The following is a 17,205-nucleotide window of genomic DNA, read 5'->3' as shown; positions in this document are numbered from 1 at the left end:
TATCTATCTATCTATCTATCTATCTATCTATCTATCTATCTATCTATATCTATCTATAAGCATATGCATGCACATGTGTATAGATAGATAGATATACTTTTATACCTAAGTCACACAATCACTTAGAGCTTATCTTGGTAAATGGTGGAAGATGTTGGTTCAAACCTGGTTTCATCAGAATGTTTTCCAGTTTTCCCAACAGTTATTATAGAATACTTAATGTGTACCCTAGTGCTTGGGGTCTTTGAGTTTACCAAGCACTAGGCTACTAGGTATTTGCAACTCATTTTAGGGCACCCAATCTATTCTAATGATTTTGTTGGTCACTCATTTTTCAGTCATTTCTAACTCCCTATGACCCCATTTGCAATTTTCTTGGCAGAGATACTTTAGTGGTTTTCCATTTCCTTCTCCAGCTCATGTTACAGATGAAGAACTGAAGCAAACAGTCTTAAGTGACTTGCCCAGGGTCACACAGATAATAAATGTCTGAGGTTAGATTTGAACTCAGGAAAATGAATCTTTCTGACTCTAGACCCTGCACTATTTCCATTGCTTCACAGCTGTCCTTCAATGATTGCCTCTTCTACTTTTTAAGTTAGCTCATCATTTTGCTGATTAGTGTTTTATGATATGGCACTTTCCAGGCCCCTTTCCCTTCCAATTTTTGGTTCATTGCTTCAAGGGAATCTTTTTTCACATATAAGTTGTATTGAATAGGACTCATCAATTAGTCATTCACTACTATTTATTAAATATCTTCTATGTGACAAGTTTTCACTCCCAAAATTGTATGACTTTATGAGATTTCTGACATTCTCTAGAATTTCTGTGTTTTGCTATTATTGACTGGATAGTCTGTCAATCAGAATCAGATCATTGAGTTGTAGTGGCAAGTGGGTCACTGTATTTTCCTATCCCCATAATTATTTTTTTAAAGCAGGTCATCCTGACTCTGGGGCCAGTGCCCTTACTTGCTGTGCTACCTGGCCGCCCTGTGTCCCCATAATTATTACAATTTTAGTGTTGAATGGACAATCAAATAAAATCCCTATGTTATGAATCCCTTTATCCACTTGCACAAGAACAAAGAGAAGATAGAGTCTCAGATCCCTGAGGGGAATACTAGGCTAGCAAATTAGAAAACCTCCTCTTCCCTCTCCTAAAGCATGACAAAATGCCCCAAGGCCAATGACTGAGCACTAGTTTATGGAGATCCTTATCTATGTCCTTTTACTGTACTCTAAAAACCTATGTGTAAAGCCATGCATGGGCAGCTTTCTGAAAGACTGCTGTTGTGAACAGCTTCAAGATTCTGATTATACAGTATAGTGAACTCTCTATTTATTCAATAACAGAGCAAAGCAAAACATTCACAGAAAGAAAAGTACATTCATTCACAATGTTCACAACTTAACAACTTATCACTAAAATGGCCACATAGTTTTCACCAGAGTGGTCACATAATTTTAAGCAAAACACAATCATTTAGTCAATTACAAAGTCCTTAATTCAATTGCAAAGTACAAAATTCAAAGTTCTCCACCCCTAGGTCACAGTAAATCATAATCTTCTCAGTCAGTACATGGTATCTAAGTAAAGTCTTCTTTTAGATTGACTCAAGGCTGGCTCTCAGCTTCCATTGTCCCTCTTCCATGGTCCCTGCTCCAACTGCCGCCTGGGTTCAAAGGCAGGCAGCTCCCAGTTCCTTCTGTAACCTGTTGTCCAGTTCCTGTTCCATACTGAAGTTCACAGTATCCAGTCCATCTCAAGTCCTTCACAATTCCTGTTTCTGGGAGAACAAACCTTGACAGAGCCACAATAACATTCATTCACATTGCTGGCACCATCATCAATTCACTATCTGCCTGTGTAATCAACTCAGAGCCACCAACAAGGTATGAGAACTCAACACAAATCATCAACATAGAAATCAACACAGACTCACAAAGAAGGTCCAAGAGGTCAGGAGAAATCATTAGTAAAGTCCCAGGACCTCCAAATCCCTCTTTCAGGACTTCTGTAAACAGACAACCAGAAAATCCTCTTTCAGGGCTTCCAGTAAGGTCCCAGGACTTCTGTACAAAGCATCACAAACAAACATCAACACAAGCAGGGCAGACAAACAGAGTTCTGGCATAGCACAAGTTTTCTCCTTCTTGACTCTGGCACCACAAGAGTCCTCTTCTCAGTTGTTCTCAATTCTCAGTTCACTCTTCAGTCCAGCAGCAGCTGCCCTGCCTCCACAATGCTTACCCCAGGAAATTTTGATGGCCCAGCTTGTGCTCTTCCTTAAATACGGCATAGCTCCTCCCTGTTCAGCCCCTTCCTGTTACATCAGGAACAGAGGTTCATATCTTCTGTTTCTTTAACAGAGGCTTAATTTCTAACTAGGTGCTAAGTACCTGTTAGCTTAGCAATACAAAGGGATCTTCAAATATCATTACTATTATACCATGGGAAGTGGCTTATATTCCAAAGTCTACTTGTCTCACAAAGTCATATTTGTGTATGTGTCAACTGTTGTTTCTTTCTGCCTCAGTAAATGGCATCATAGTAATAATAATAATTATAATATCAAAAATAATGACTAACATTTATATAGCCCCTGCTATGTGCAAGTGAGTGTGTGAAGTGCTTTACAATTGTTATCTGATACTCAAAACAACCTTAGAAGGTAGGTGCTATTTTATAGATGAAGAGACTGAGAAAAACAGAAGTTAAGTTACTTGCCCAAGATCACACAGCTATTAAGTATCTGAGGCTGGATTTGAACTTAAAAATGTGGTATTTATCATTCCCTAATAAAGACATAGAAAAATTACTAATTAAAGTCATGCTGCTAGTTGGTGCCAATGAATGGAAAGTAGGGAAGTATACGAACTCAGGCAATCAATCATATAAGAAAATATATGACATATATATCTATATATATACATATAGATATATATGATATACTTCCAAGGACTTCTTAGATGATAACACAAATTCATATATGAAAGAGATGTGCACCTATTTAATAAAGCAATACCCATTCCACATATAAATACAAATATGAAAATAATGTATATAGGTAGGTGTTGTCATACATATATACATATGTGCATGTATGAATGCACATATACATATTCACCTGTTTTCAAGGGAAAACATTTATTCTTTATTACTTCAGAGTGCAGAATTAGAACTAGTTAGCAGAACTTATAGAAAGGTAGACTTATACTCAATATAAGGCAGACCTTCCTAATTATTTCAACTATACAATAATGAATTAAGAGTTTCAGTAAAGTAACAAAGCCCTCGTTACTGGAAGTCTTTGTGCAGATGCTAAATGACCACCTAAAGGGTAAAGTACAGAGGAGATTTCTGCAGAGGGTAGAAGTTTAGGACACATGGCTTCTAAATTCACTTTCAACTCTGAGATTCAAGGCTTCAGTCTTGAGACTCCCTGATTTCCCTGGCTGTGGTTTGGCTAAAGGAAGTTGTGCTAAATGCACATCTGTTCACATTGGCAATGCAAAGGACCATGGGGTGTATTTGTACAGGCAACACAGCCGACTTCACAGCAGTAGTAGAAGAAGAAATCAGGCCAGAAAGTTCCTCTGTGTTTGGTGGACCAAATTAATTGGGAGCTTTCCAGTTGGCACTTGGCTTGGCACAGTCAACTTGGGGGAAGGAGGAGTGACAAGGGGTAGGTTCAATGGAATTACCTTTGCCAAGTTTCTCTCTTTTTTATCCTTTTGCTTCAAAGCTCACATTGTAAATAGTTTAGAGGAGCCATAGGATTAGAGCTGGAAAAGATACAAAAAATCATCCAGTTCAACCCTATGATTTTAGAAAGGAGGATACTGAGGTTCAGAAGAGGTAAGGAACTTCCCCAAAGTCACATACAAATCAGTGACAGATTTAGGATTTGTACTAAGTTTTTCTTATTCCAAATCCATGACCCTTACTATCATACCAAGTCCAACAGGGTAGGAAGAGGGTTAATACTTCCCATCATAAACACTGGGATGGTGCACCATTACCTTATACTTTTCTTCAGTTTCCCTTTAACCCTTGTCCTCCAACAAGGTCATGTGATGTAGTAGCAAAGGCATTGCATTTGACGACAGAGAAACTGGACTAAAATCTCGACTATTCTCGCTTTTTACCTATGTGATACTGGGTAGGTCACTTGTTGGATTACAGAAACATATTGGAATGAGGGAGCCAAAGCTCATTGGGTTCTGCTAGAATGACTGGGGCTTATACCTGTAGGTCTCAGGACTGGATGACAGAAGAGATAAGGAAGCCAGGACAAAGATTGCCAGCTGGGTAAATGCAGCTTTGATGAGGATAGTTGAAAATAAGACCTCTTTCCTTTCTTCCCTGAAACCCTGTATAGGGAGGGTGTCTGAAGGTATTGGGAAGCTTCTGACATTTGAGAGGCAGAGGCACACAGGTGTTGCAGTTTAGTTGGGGAGGGCATAAATGATTCTCTCTGCATCTCTCACCAATAAGGGAGCAGCTGATGGGGAAAGTTATTGATTAGAATTTGGGGGAGGGTGGATTGGTGTGGTCCAGCAGTAGCCCTGTTGAAGCTAAATGGTGCAAGGTCAAAGATAAAGAGCTGGACAATGTAGAAAATATGCAGTTCAGATAGGGAGCCAAGATAGAGGAGTAGAAGCACAAACTTGGTGTGGGCTCCGGTTCCCACCACTTCCAATACATGTAAAATATGACTCTAAACAAACTTTAGAGCTATAGAACCCACACAGAGACAGAGAGAAACAAATCTCCCTCTGAAGGCAGCCTGGTAGGCCAACAGGAAAGTTCTATCACTGCAGTGTGCTGGGAGACAAGTGCAGTGCCCCATGAGCCATGGTTAAAGCCACAGGGCTGCCCACACAAACCAGATCAGACTTCAGGGTAGTGAATCCCCAGCAGCTGTTGTGGTTTCCAGACTTCTCAACCCATAAACACCAAAGCCAAAGTAAAAGGTCAGTGTGGAACTCTGTTGTAACAGGGGTGGACAGAAGAATGCTGTCTGGCCCCTGCCCCTGGAATGAGAAGTGGCAGAGGTACCATGGCTGTGCAGCCCAGGCACATAACTGCCTCCAGATATCCTTGCCTGAAGATCACAGGGGGACAAAGGGACTATTCAGAGGGCAATTGCTCTTGCTTTAACCTGCCTGGATCTAGATCATGGTCTTGGGCGGTGGTCCTGGGATGTGTGGCCATGAGCCAGAGCTTGTGAGGGTCGTAGAGAGGGCACACTCCTAATAGCTGTGCCAGCTGCGAAAAGCCTAACAATTTGGGACAAAGATTTCTCCATTCTGGAAGCAGAGTTCTACTGCAGCAAGGAGCTCAAAAGTCAAGTAAATTGGCTGTCAATACGAGTAAGCAGAGGAAGCACAAATAGAACATACAATCCTTTTTTGGGGACAAAAACGATCAAGGCATGGAGCAGAAGAAAAATATGAACTGCTTACAGGCCATGGAGGAGCTCAAGAAGGATTTTGAAAATCAAGTAAGAAAAGTGGAGGAAAAATTGGGAAGAGAAATGAGAATAATGCAAGAAAAGCATGAAAAATGAGTTAATAGCCTACGAAAGGAGATGTGAAAATACAATGATGAAAAAAACATCTTAAAAAAATAGACTAACTCAAATGGCAAAAGAGGTTCAAAAAGCCAATGAGGTGAAGAATGCCTTAAAAAGCCAAATTTGTGGGGTGGCTAAGTGGCACGGTGAATAGAGCTCCGGCCCTGGAGTCAGGAGAACCTGAGTTCAAATTCGACTTCAGACACAACACAAAAACTAGCCATGTGACCTTGGGCAAGTCTCTTAACCCCAATTGCCCTCTAAAAATAAAAAAAGCCAAATTTGCCAGATGGAAAAGGAATAGCAAAAATTCATTGAAGAGAATAACTCCTTCAAACTTATATTGGAGCAATTGAAAGCTAATGACTTTCTGGCAAATCAAGATAGTATAAAACAGATCCAAACAAATGAAAAAATAGAAGGCAATGTGAAACATCTCACTGGGAAAACCACTGACCTGAAAAATAGATCCAGGAGAGATAATTTAAAAATTATTGGACTACCTGAAAGCCATGATCAGAAAAATAACCTAGACACCATCTTTCAAGTAATTATCAAGCAAAACTGCCCCGCTATTCTTGAACCAGAGGCCAAAATAGAAATAGTAAGAATTCACCAATCGCCTCTTGGAAAAAAATAAAACCAAAAAGAAAACTCCTAGTAATATTATAGCCAAATTCCATAGTTTCCAGTTCAAGGAGAAAATATTGCAAGCAGTCAGGAAGAAGTAATTTGAGTATTTCAGAAGCACAATCAGGATAACACAAGACATAGTGGCTTCTACATTAAGAAATTGAAGGGTTTGGGATATGATATTACAGAGGTCAAAGGGGCTAGGATTAAAACCAAGAATCACCTGTACCCAGCAAAATTGAGTATAATGCTAAAAGGTAAAATATGGTCATTCAATCAAATAGAGGATTTTCAAGCAATCTTGATGAAAACACCAGAGCTGAACAGAAAATTTGATTTTCAAATACAAGAAGCAAGAGAAACATGATAAGGTAAACAGGAAAAAAATCATATGGAACCTATTAAAGTTTAACTATTTACATTCCTACATGGAAAAACGATAATGGAAACTCATAAGACTTTTTTCAGGATGAGGATAGTTGAAGGGAATTTATATGTATATGTGTACACACACATATATGGATACATACATACATACATATGCATGTGTAGGATGGTATATGTGTATATAATATGTGAGTATAGGTATTTGTATGTTCATGTATACATAGACAGAGGGCACAGGATGAGTTGAAAATGAAGGAAAGATATATAAAAAATAAAATTAAGAGGTGACAGAGGAATTAATTAGGTGAAGGAGAAAGGGAGACATAGATTAGGGTAAATAATCTCATATAAAAGAGGTAAGAGAAAACTGTTATAATGGAGGGCAAGAGCAGGAATGTGAAAGGGAATGGGACAACCTGATTCTCATTGAATTTGGCTTAAGGAGAGAATAAAATACACACTCAATTGGATATCTTACTCTACAGAAAAATAAGGGTATAGGGATAGGAGGGCAGATGATAGAAGGGAGGGAAAATTGGGGTAGAGGGTAGTTAGAAGCAAACATTTTTGAAAAGGGACAGGGTCAAAGGAGAAAATAGAATAAGTGGGGGGCGGGATAGGACGGAGAGAAACATAGTTAGTCTTTCATAATATAACTAATATGGAAATGATTTGGGTAACTATACATGTACAACCTATATTGAATTGTGTATCTTGCCAGTGGGTGCAAGTGAAGAGGGAAGAAGGGAAAAAATCTGGACCTCAAAGTTTTAAAAACAAATGTTAAAAAAAGGTTTGTTTGTTTGTTTGTTTGTTTTTACCCATGCAAATGGGAAATAAGATATACATGTACTGGGGTAGAGAAATCCATCTTGACCACCTAAAAAGTTATGGGGGTGATGGGGAGGATATGAGAGTACAGATTGGGGGAAGGGTTATTCAGTAGGCTTGCTATTTGGGGGTGGAGGTAGGGAAAAGATGGTAAAAATGTAACTTAAAATCTTATGGAAATGAATGTTGAAAACTAAAAATAAATAAATAAAAATTTTAAAAAGGAAAATATTTAATTCAGGGTTGGAAAGTCAAAGGTTTTTTTGGTTGTACAGTCAGCTGTTTAATGCTTGGAATATGACATTTGAGTGAGTGCACAGGTTTGAAGGGACTGGAAGGAGTGGTTATAGGAAGGAATTTGTATTACATGAGAATAGATTTGAGGTGACATTGTAATGTTAATTGTTTTCATGCACTGGAAGCACTTTCATAAGGAAGGGGAATTGAAACTCTTCTGTTTGGCTCATATATAAGCATGAGTCAAAGGTAGAAAGAAATAGAACTAAGTTCAATATAAGGGAGATATCCTAATACTTATGTCTAAGAACAGAATAGCCTCTTTCAGAAGTGTTGAGTTTCCTATCACTGTAGGTCTTCAAGATGAGGCTAGATGAACATCTGTTTGAGATGTCATAGAGAGCTTTCCTGATTATCTATGAGTTGAACAACTTGACCCCTGAGGTCCTCTCCAAATCTGAGGGCAATGAAAAAAAAACCAATTTGGAGCCATATGGGGATATGGATTCATTAACTGGCTTTGACACTCCCCAGAGATGGAGAGGAATTGGGGGTGGGGAAGGTTACAGTTAAGAATAGAGAAGTCTATAGAAGTGGAAACAATGCTTAGAAATTATTTAGTCCAGCCCCCTCATTTTATAGATGAGCAAACTGTGGACCAGAAAGGTAACCTGGTATAGATAGAAGTAAAAATTACATTTACATGAAGTTCTTTTGACTTCAGATCTAAAGTGGTAGACTGAAAAAATTCACAAATGACAAGATGAAAGGGAAAAGTAAACCAATAATTTCCAATACAGAAACTTCAGTGTATAACCTACACTGAAATGTCATGACAGACAACAACATCACAGTTTGGACACCCTTCCCTCTAAACACACACACACACACACACACACACACACACACACACACAGGGTTTGGATAGATTACATTACTATTTTGCTAATTGCAAATGTTTCAATAGATAAGCACCATCCCCTTTCACTGGCCCAAATCTCTCCTAAAATTCTAATTCTTTGTCTTTCTGTGTCTTTGTCATTTTGTCTGTTTCTCTGTCTCTGTTTCTCTCTATGCTCAAATCCCATATCAAACTATCAGCAAATGTTTTCAGCGTAGTACAGGACACATGTTCATACATTTTATATTCATTCTATGACAATAGAGGAGATATAAAAACAAGAGCTATTAAAATTTATTACTATGATCTGTTCAATTTTTATTTTATATTATTTACAACTCTTTATACCACAACACAGAGGAATAAGAACAAATGTGGAGGTCACACTCTGGGGTACACCTGGAGCTTTTGGTATTGTTTTCCCCTTTCTTTTCCTCCACTTCTGTCCACTCCCTCCATGTCTTCTAGGTGAAAGGAGAATAAGCCCAGAAGGATGATTAAAAATTCTCAAATTCCATTTGTGGGAACACTCCCAATGTAGGTGGCACCTGTAAACCAAAGAGTACAGCCATCCATGTAGTTCAGGAAGAAAGGTTTTACATAAAGCAGACCATTGGACTTAGATGTCCTGGGGAGGGGTCATCAGTAGACTACAAATGGGTAATTAGGAATTGCAGTGCCCTAGCAGGGCTACATAGGAATTGATAGAGAAAGACTATCTCCTGGTCCCACCAATATCTAGCTGACTTTTCCTTGTGAAGTAGAGTGGTGCTGAGTGACCAAACCCTCCCATCTACCCTGGGTGGGGGCCTGCTACTGTCCTCCTCCTCTATCCCTGATTATGTAATTTGACCACGACAGATAATTAAGATCCTTTCTACTACTGCCAGATGTTAAAGACTATCTTAAGACCAAGTCTGACAATATCATATAGGATGGCATCTGTTACTTAAAGCTGATGTCTCCATGAAGAAACAGATCAACAGACCCAGATGGATTAAAGCTTTAACTTTTACTGTATATTTTACAATCTGAAATGGCAGGCAATGATGTAAATGGAGTTGGGTGGGTGTTTCATTTATTTTTATTTTAAAAAATATTCCTCCACCCTTTTTTCTGCCACTATGGATAAAATTGGAATCAGTAATCGAAAGCTGGGCTGCTGAAACCAATTGAAAAAGTCATTAGGTAGCAGTGGTGTAAAAGGCCTTACACATGATGAACTCTGACGTCAGTCTCATTGATTCACTTTCTTTCTAACAGCACATGCCATTGGTCCTGCTAGCTGTCTGGGAGTCGGCATCCTGAAGATCCATTGGTTTCAGTCGGGCATGGAAGAACCAGCCACCTGTTAAATTTAGATTTCTTGAATCTGCCAACAGTCTGACACAATGATAAACAGCCACCGTTTTTAGCAAAGGTTGGGAAAGCTCAGTCATTCACTGTTAATTGCTTTATGGTACTGAACCATAAAAATGGCCAAGACTCAATCCTCAGCAACTGCCCAGTCATGCAGGGATAGGCACCCATCCCTGTGACACCAAGGTCTTTTCATCATTCTCCAGATTGTGGACCAAATTGTCATCTTCAGCAATAAAGTCTGTGAAGTGTCACAACCAACCTTGAGACACCAAGGATCTAGTGGAAAGGTCTTAGAGGATTTCTATTTTTCCGAAGCCAAATGGTCAAACACTAGAAATTAAAGGGGCTTAGACCACTTGCAAAGTGATTTGATAGATGTTTTAGAAGAGAATAAACCCTAATTATAAATTACTTTGTGGATTGTAAATGGCCAAAATGTTAATAACTTACATTACTTATTCTGGAATTGAATGCCATGGAAGACAAACAACATGCTCTCCTACAAACTGTCTTTCGATATTACAATATCTCAGAGTCGGAAGGGAACTCAGGGATTATCCAGACCAACATGTACTTGAACAAGAATCCCCTCAAAGACATATGTGCATGATCATTCGCCAGCACATGTATACTTCCAGGAACTGGACTCACTGAGGAGATTGTACTACTTTAAAAGCCTCTAGCATTGTGCTGGGTAGAGAAGTGTGGAAAGAAGAAAGGGAGAAAGGTGATATATTTACTAAAGAGGCATAAAGGCTGGGGACCAAGACAGGGTCATGATGATGACAGGGTTCAGGAGATGCAGAGTCAGAAACTGTTCATAGTTAAGGGAAGGGCTGGAGTTACAAGTGTACATGCATCATGTGTCTATTCCAATGTAGCTCTCAGGCAAAGTTAGATTGCCACTTGATATGTAGCTGGGATACATAAGACAGGAGGAAGCCAGAGTCTTGAGTCAGACTTATGGATAGTTCCAAGAAGTCAGAGAATTAAAAACAGAACAGAAAGGAAAAATGAACCATGTGTATGTCATGGAATGGATCACTCAAGTGCAAGATTATTTGCTAAATGCTACAGAAAAAGCAAATCTCATTTGGATGTGGTCAAGTTCAGAGCTAATCTTCTCTCAATAGAAGCATTTTGTGACCACTGATGTTATAAACTATCAATCCAAAGTTGATCCAACATTGATGTTTGAAATTTCCAAGCTGAAAGGTAACTTAGAAATCATTCAACATACACATTTTATAGATAACAAAACTGAAGCCTACAAAGAGGAAGTGAATTGCCTAAAAGATCAAGTGATTAATATCAGGACCAACTGTTAGAACTATAGTATGATGAATTCTACCATGCCATGTTAGAAAATCGATTTTAAATTAATTTTAAGGAATCTTCATCTACTAATTATTACAAAAAATAAATAAAAGTCACTCTTGTCCTAAGTAGGACAATCCAAAGACAGCAATAGTGAAGACTGGAAAAAGGTAATTTTTACTGATAAAAGTCATTTTTTTTCTCTATTCAAGTCTCTATCAAATTTTTGGCAAGATTTCAGCTGAACTTGTGCATTTTGATAGACCCAAGCATCTTCATCAGACTGTAGAATACCCACCCAAAATATATATTTTGGGATTTAGTTTCACATCATTTGATCTCCATTAAGCAAATTTCCAACTTTCATAAATTTATGGATATAGAGGAAAAAGGATTGTTGTAGAATTAGAGAAATTGGCAAATGGAGATGAAATATTGAAACGTAGCCTCTCTCTAAGTCATATATCACTAAAGGTTAAGAAATTTATCCAAGAGATGAAGATAAACATGCTTCAATGGTCTAAGAACTCAATTGATTTAAATTCCTTGCTAGATTTGTAGAAAAAAAAATGAAGTATTCATGAAAGATATGATTGACATCCAAATATTCTACTAGTCCAAATTTAGCATCATAAATGCAAAAGTTGAAATGAGTTTGAATACGCTCTAATCCAACCTCCTTATATTTCTGATGAATAAAAGGAAGCCCTGGAACAGCTTGGTGGTGCAGTGAATAGAGCACTGGCCCTGGAGTCAGGAGGACCTGAGTTCAAATCTGCCCTCAGACACTTAACACTTACTAGCCATGTGACTTTGGGCAAGTTACTTAACCCCAACTTCTCTGCCTTTCCCCCTCCAAAGAAAAGAAGAGAAAAGAAAAGGAAAGGAAAGAAAAGAAAAGAAAAGAAAAGAAAAGAAAAGAAAAGAAAAGAAAAGAAAAGAAAAGAAAAGAAAAGGAAAGGAAACATAGAGAAATATAAAGTGACTTCCCCGTGATCACATAGGTAGTATGGCATTAGGAGGATAGAAACCCAGGACCCCATTCTGTTTCTACTACATTATTCCATCACCATGTGATAAAAGTGTTTCAGGAGGAATAATGAAATATTATGTGACAAAATCTTGGGACCACAATGCTAATTTTTCTAAAACAAGTAACTGTGGCAAAAGGGGAACATTTTCATTTTGTTCATTTTTTAATTTATAAGGTAGTGAGGTTTATTCATCTCAATAAATTTAATAACTTTTTCTCATCCCAAATAAATCACTCAACAGAATATTCTAACATTGTAGGTACTGATGTCTCTCTTCTACTGCAATCATCCTATACTCTGTATTCTAATTTCCTATGTTAGAAGACCCCTTTAAACTCTAACTCTCTATGAATCTATTATCCTCAGGTCAGTATAATTCCAATGCACCCTAGTGACTTCATTTTCACAAGGCCTAACTCAATCATAAAACAATATACTTGCCAGTTCACACCCATAAAGCATCTTCAGAAATGGAAAGCCTTTTTTGTACTTCCTTCCTCCTCAGCCCTTCTTGCTTTTTTGTCTATATCACCTTGGCAGTCCTGTGGACAATTTTAGAAGTGTGCCCAAGCAATACAGGATATTTAATTCCCCTTCTGTCTACCTCACCAGTCACCCAGGTCAGAGACTTTGCAGAGCCCCTACAATTAAGGCAGATAAATAAAATCACATTGCTCATAATTACCTGGGACAATTCTGTGTAATTAGATGTTAAGTGTGGTATCCCCTCTCCTTTATGGCCCCAGATAAATACCTGCACCTCTGTCTAGAAAGGAGCTTAGTTGGAAATGTAACTGCTTTGTTGCTCACAATGTAATTAAATGCCATTAAAAAGCCACTAATTAGATCGTAAGTTTTAAATAAGTTGCCCTAATTACCTTTGGTACACGGTGCACTGATTTGGGAGGGCAAGTCCTTCAGAGCCAAGGAAACTTGGCTTCACCACTGAGATTTCTACTGTGAGCTGGGACTAGGGCCTTCTTTTCCTAGTCAATGAAATGAAAAGGGGGAGAAGATCAGGTGAGAGAGGGAACAGAGAGGGGTGAGAAACTTGCATCCTCAACCAGTGATTTTGTCCTTAAGTCACTCCTGCAACACGTATGTGTGATTATAAACACTGGGGAGAGGGTATGGGATGAGAGGATGGTACCAGAGTTTTAAAGCATGTATAAAACACATACAATTTAAACAATTTCTGAACCAGTTATATCAGTAAGACTGTGGACATGGGAGGCGGGGGGGAAGGGTAAACCCTGATTTGAGTAGATAGGCATTTAAGAATCTTCAGTTTAGGGGTGGTTAGGTGGCACAGCAAATAGAGCACCAACCAGGTGGCACAGTGAATAGAGCACCTGTCTGGGAGTCAGAAGGACCCGAGTTCAAATCTGTCTTCAGACACTTAACACTAGCCATGTGACCTTAGGCAAGTCACTTAGTCATAATTGCCCTGCCTTCCCCCCTCCAAGGAGCAAAAAAAAAATCTTCAATTTTCTCAAATACTACAGCCTTTTATGTTATAGGGATAAAATGCACTGGTAATTTACTTTTAGATCTCTCTTTAAGTTTACAAAGTATGTTCCCCCAAAATGGAGCTATGAGATAAGTAGTACATATTTTGGGGGTGGAGGAAGTCCAATAATTTCATCTGCATAGGGAATAAGCAGTGAGGAAACTTCTACCAAAGCAAATGCTCAGAAACATATGGTATTAGACAATTTTCTGAGGCAGTGAGAGGTTGAATGAATGAATGAATGGTTCAGTACCATGCACCTCTGTCTAGAAAGGAGCTTATCAATAAGTGTCATCAGGAAGACTTCAATATAAATGTTCTATTCACTACATAAACTGATTCTCAGAGCAAGTATTGTCTCTGTCTTGTACATGAAGGAAGAAATGTGAAGGGACTTGAGTAACAAAACTATTAAGAGTTTGATCTGGATTTGAACTCAAATCTCTTACTGGAAGGTTGGCCCTCTTGCCACTCTACTATATAACCTATTTGCAATTCAATTCAATCCATAGATTTGATGACAAATGTTTGACATCTAACTCTCCAGAAAAAAGAAAATGTACACAAAATACACTCTTAAATTTAATATGTATTATTAACTTTTCTCTATCACTTTAATTTAGAAAAACAGCAAAAGAACAATTCAATCCCTGATTTGGATTATTTGCTAATGTGTGAGGTGCCTATGCTCCCAATAAAAATAATTATTTTTCTCTCTCAAGTTGGTTTTAGTTGGTTCTAGTCTATCCTTGGTCAATTTCAGAAATATCTATACATTGTCCAACGCAGGATGGTCCTTAGTCTAAGGAAACAGTGCAATAGTATAGTGGAGAGTTAAATATGTTGTAATAGGTTCTTGGTTCCAACTTTTCTTTCACTTTTTCATGAAAACTTTTTTTTTAATGTGTAGAAGAGAATTGAAGGAAGTCAAGAAGGAAACAGATGAGTTGGGCAACTTTGAATATAATATATTGGATTTTATACAATTTAAAATACAATGAATAGAGATTCAGACTTCCATATATAATCTTTTTTATCACTTTTGTATACAGAAATATCTGTCTCTGTCCCTTTGACTCCATCTTTCCCTGCCACTGCTTCTCTGCCTATCTTTTTGTCTTTGTCTCTGCCTATCTTTGACTCTTTCTCTTTTTCATTTTCTCTGCATGTTTTTCTGTATGTCTGTCTGTCTGTCTCTCTCTCAGTATGTTTCTCACATAATATATCTAGAATTAAATTTAAAAACAACAATATCAAGAACAAAATTTATATAAAAGGAAAACTAGCCAACTTAGGAAGAAAAAAAAATATCCCCTACCATTCATAGGACTACTGAACTGGGTAGAAGACCTACCACTTCTAGGGGTACTAATCCTCTCGTTTTCTCCCCACCCACTCTCCCACATGTCTGGATTGTCCCAGAACCCACACAAGATTTCTGGGTGCCAAGAAGATGCTAAATTCATGGTGGTAATTTCCCCCATTAGCTCCCTCCTTTGCCTGAGCTGCTTAACTGTTCATAAGTTTTAGATGAGATAGGAATTAATAACTATGTAATATTAGACCTTACTAATTGTCCTGCCTTTATATCTTATAGTCTTTGATCACTGACATTTGAACTACTTATATAACCTAAGGACAACTGGGTCTGTTCATCCAGGCAACAGCGCATCTTTAGGACTTCTAAACTTTTCCACCCAGCCTGCAGCTGACCTTTCTTTTATGAGTTGTCATCACCAGTTAGAGTATGAGGTCCTTAAGAGCAGAGACTGTATAGATTTTTCTGTTTCTATCCTTAGCGCTTAGTACAGTCCTTGATACATACTAGGCACTTAATAAAAGCTTTCCCTCATTCATTGATTCACCTATTCATTTCAATTTTTCACTCACTATACAGTGAACTACTGAGACTCAATTATAACTTAGAAAACATTGCACCATTTTAATGTCACCTTCTTGATGTCAGGAACAGATTTTTTGTTTGTTTGTATTTGTACCTTCTAGTGCTTTGCATAGTGTCTGGCACATAGGAAGCACTTAATAAATGTTTCACCTATCAATCTATATATTTAACTATTTTTTGAGACTAGAGAACCATATATCAGAAGATAAAATTCAGAAACCTACTATTGTTCAATGAACTCAGGAACTTAAAATGTCTGGGTAATGATTCCTTATCTTACAAGAATTATTCAAAAAGTTGAAAAGAAGTCTGTATTAGTTTTGTTTTGTTTTTCAAAAAAAATTATTTAGAAAAGATCTTAAACCATACATCATAATTAGGAACAATTGGATATGAAGTCTAAATATATCATTAAAAAGGTTTTTGATTAATTTTATTTTATTTATTTTATTGATTAAGCATTCTACTCTTCTCCCCAGCCATTGTTTGTAAAGTCCATACTCATATTTGAGTTTCATTTTACTTCTAAGATGTGTAACTTTTTATATTCATGAGTGTCCCTTTTGAACTTACTATCTTATATGAGGTAAGTTGTTAGTGGAAACCTAATCTTTTGGGAATCTGCTCTCTAGTTTTTTGCAGTAATCCTTACTTATTCCCCACTTATATTGTTGATTTTTTTAAACATTGAGCTTTTTAACACAATTTTTTAAAAATCCTATGTCTTAGTTACTTATTCTGTCAAATTATCTATATTTACATTTTGTAACTAGTACCAAAAAATTTTGACAACAAAACAAATGAAATGACTAACTTTTTTGCAACTTGGTTTCTGATCTCACCACTCAAATAAAACTTTTGTCTCCAAGGTCAGCATTCATCACATTTTCTAAATCTAAAATTTATTTTCATTTTTATCAACCCTCCTTACCCCTCTGTAGCATTTGACAATGTTGTTTATTCCCTTTATTCTGGATCTCCTGTCCTTTCTAAATTTTCATAATATTTACCCCACCTCCCTTTCCCTCTTTGATTCTCTTATTGTCTTAAATGCTTATTCTTAGCACCCTTTGTTAAATCAAGTATCATTCATTTCATATCAACCAATGCTAGGTACTCTCCAAAACTAGGTTTTGGGTCCTCTTTTATTATTTCTCTATACTCTGCCTCTGTCTCTCTTTCTTGAAAATCTAGTTAGCTTTCATGGATTCAGTTTTCAAGTCTTATAAAATTGACTCCCAAACTTATATTGAGTGCTAGACTCTCATGAACTTTCTTCTAGAAACTAAAATTTCTTCTTACATGTCTTAAGCTTGATGCTCCATAAGCATTTTTGATAAATGTTCAAAATGTAACTCATTATCTTCTCCTCTAAACTCATTCCCCTTCAAACTCTTCCATTTCTATTGAGAGCACAACCATCTTTCTAGTCATCCATATTTGCAACCTCAAAATCATCCTTAACGCCATTATTTGTCTCACTACCTTCATTCCCAATCAATTACT

The 17,205-nt window shown here is 37.4% G+C and overlaps 1 long non-coding RNA gene across 1 annotated transcript in view; it reads left to right on the top strand.

Moving 5' to 3' along the window:
- Positions 1 to 10,326, top strand: part of LOC138150516 (uncharacterized) — a 48,991-nt gene extending 38,665 nt beyond the window's left edge. The window contains exon 3 of the long non-coding RNA XR_011165579.1: positions 9,837 to 10,326. This is a non-coding gene — a long non-coding RNA (uncharacterized lncRNA). The remainder of the gene's footprint in view (positions 1 to 9,836) is intronic.
- Positions 10,327 to 17,205: the final 6,879 nt, after the last annotated feature.

This window comes from Petaurus breviceps, unplaced genomic scaffold (genome assembly GCF_028583685.1).
Source record: "Petaurus breviceps papuanus isolate PSGF00001 unplaced genomic scaffold, PetGlider_PUasm1.0 90879, whole genome shotgun sequence".
NCBI classification, from domain to species: Eukaryota; Metazoa; Chordata; class Mammalia; order Diprotodontia; family Petauridae; genus Petaurus; species Petaurus breviceps.
The sequence above is the reverse complement of the archived record's forward strand: the minus strand, read 5'-3'. Positions and strand labels throughout refer to the sequence as shown.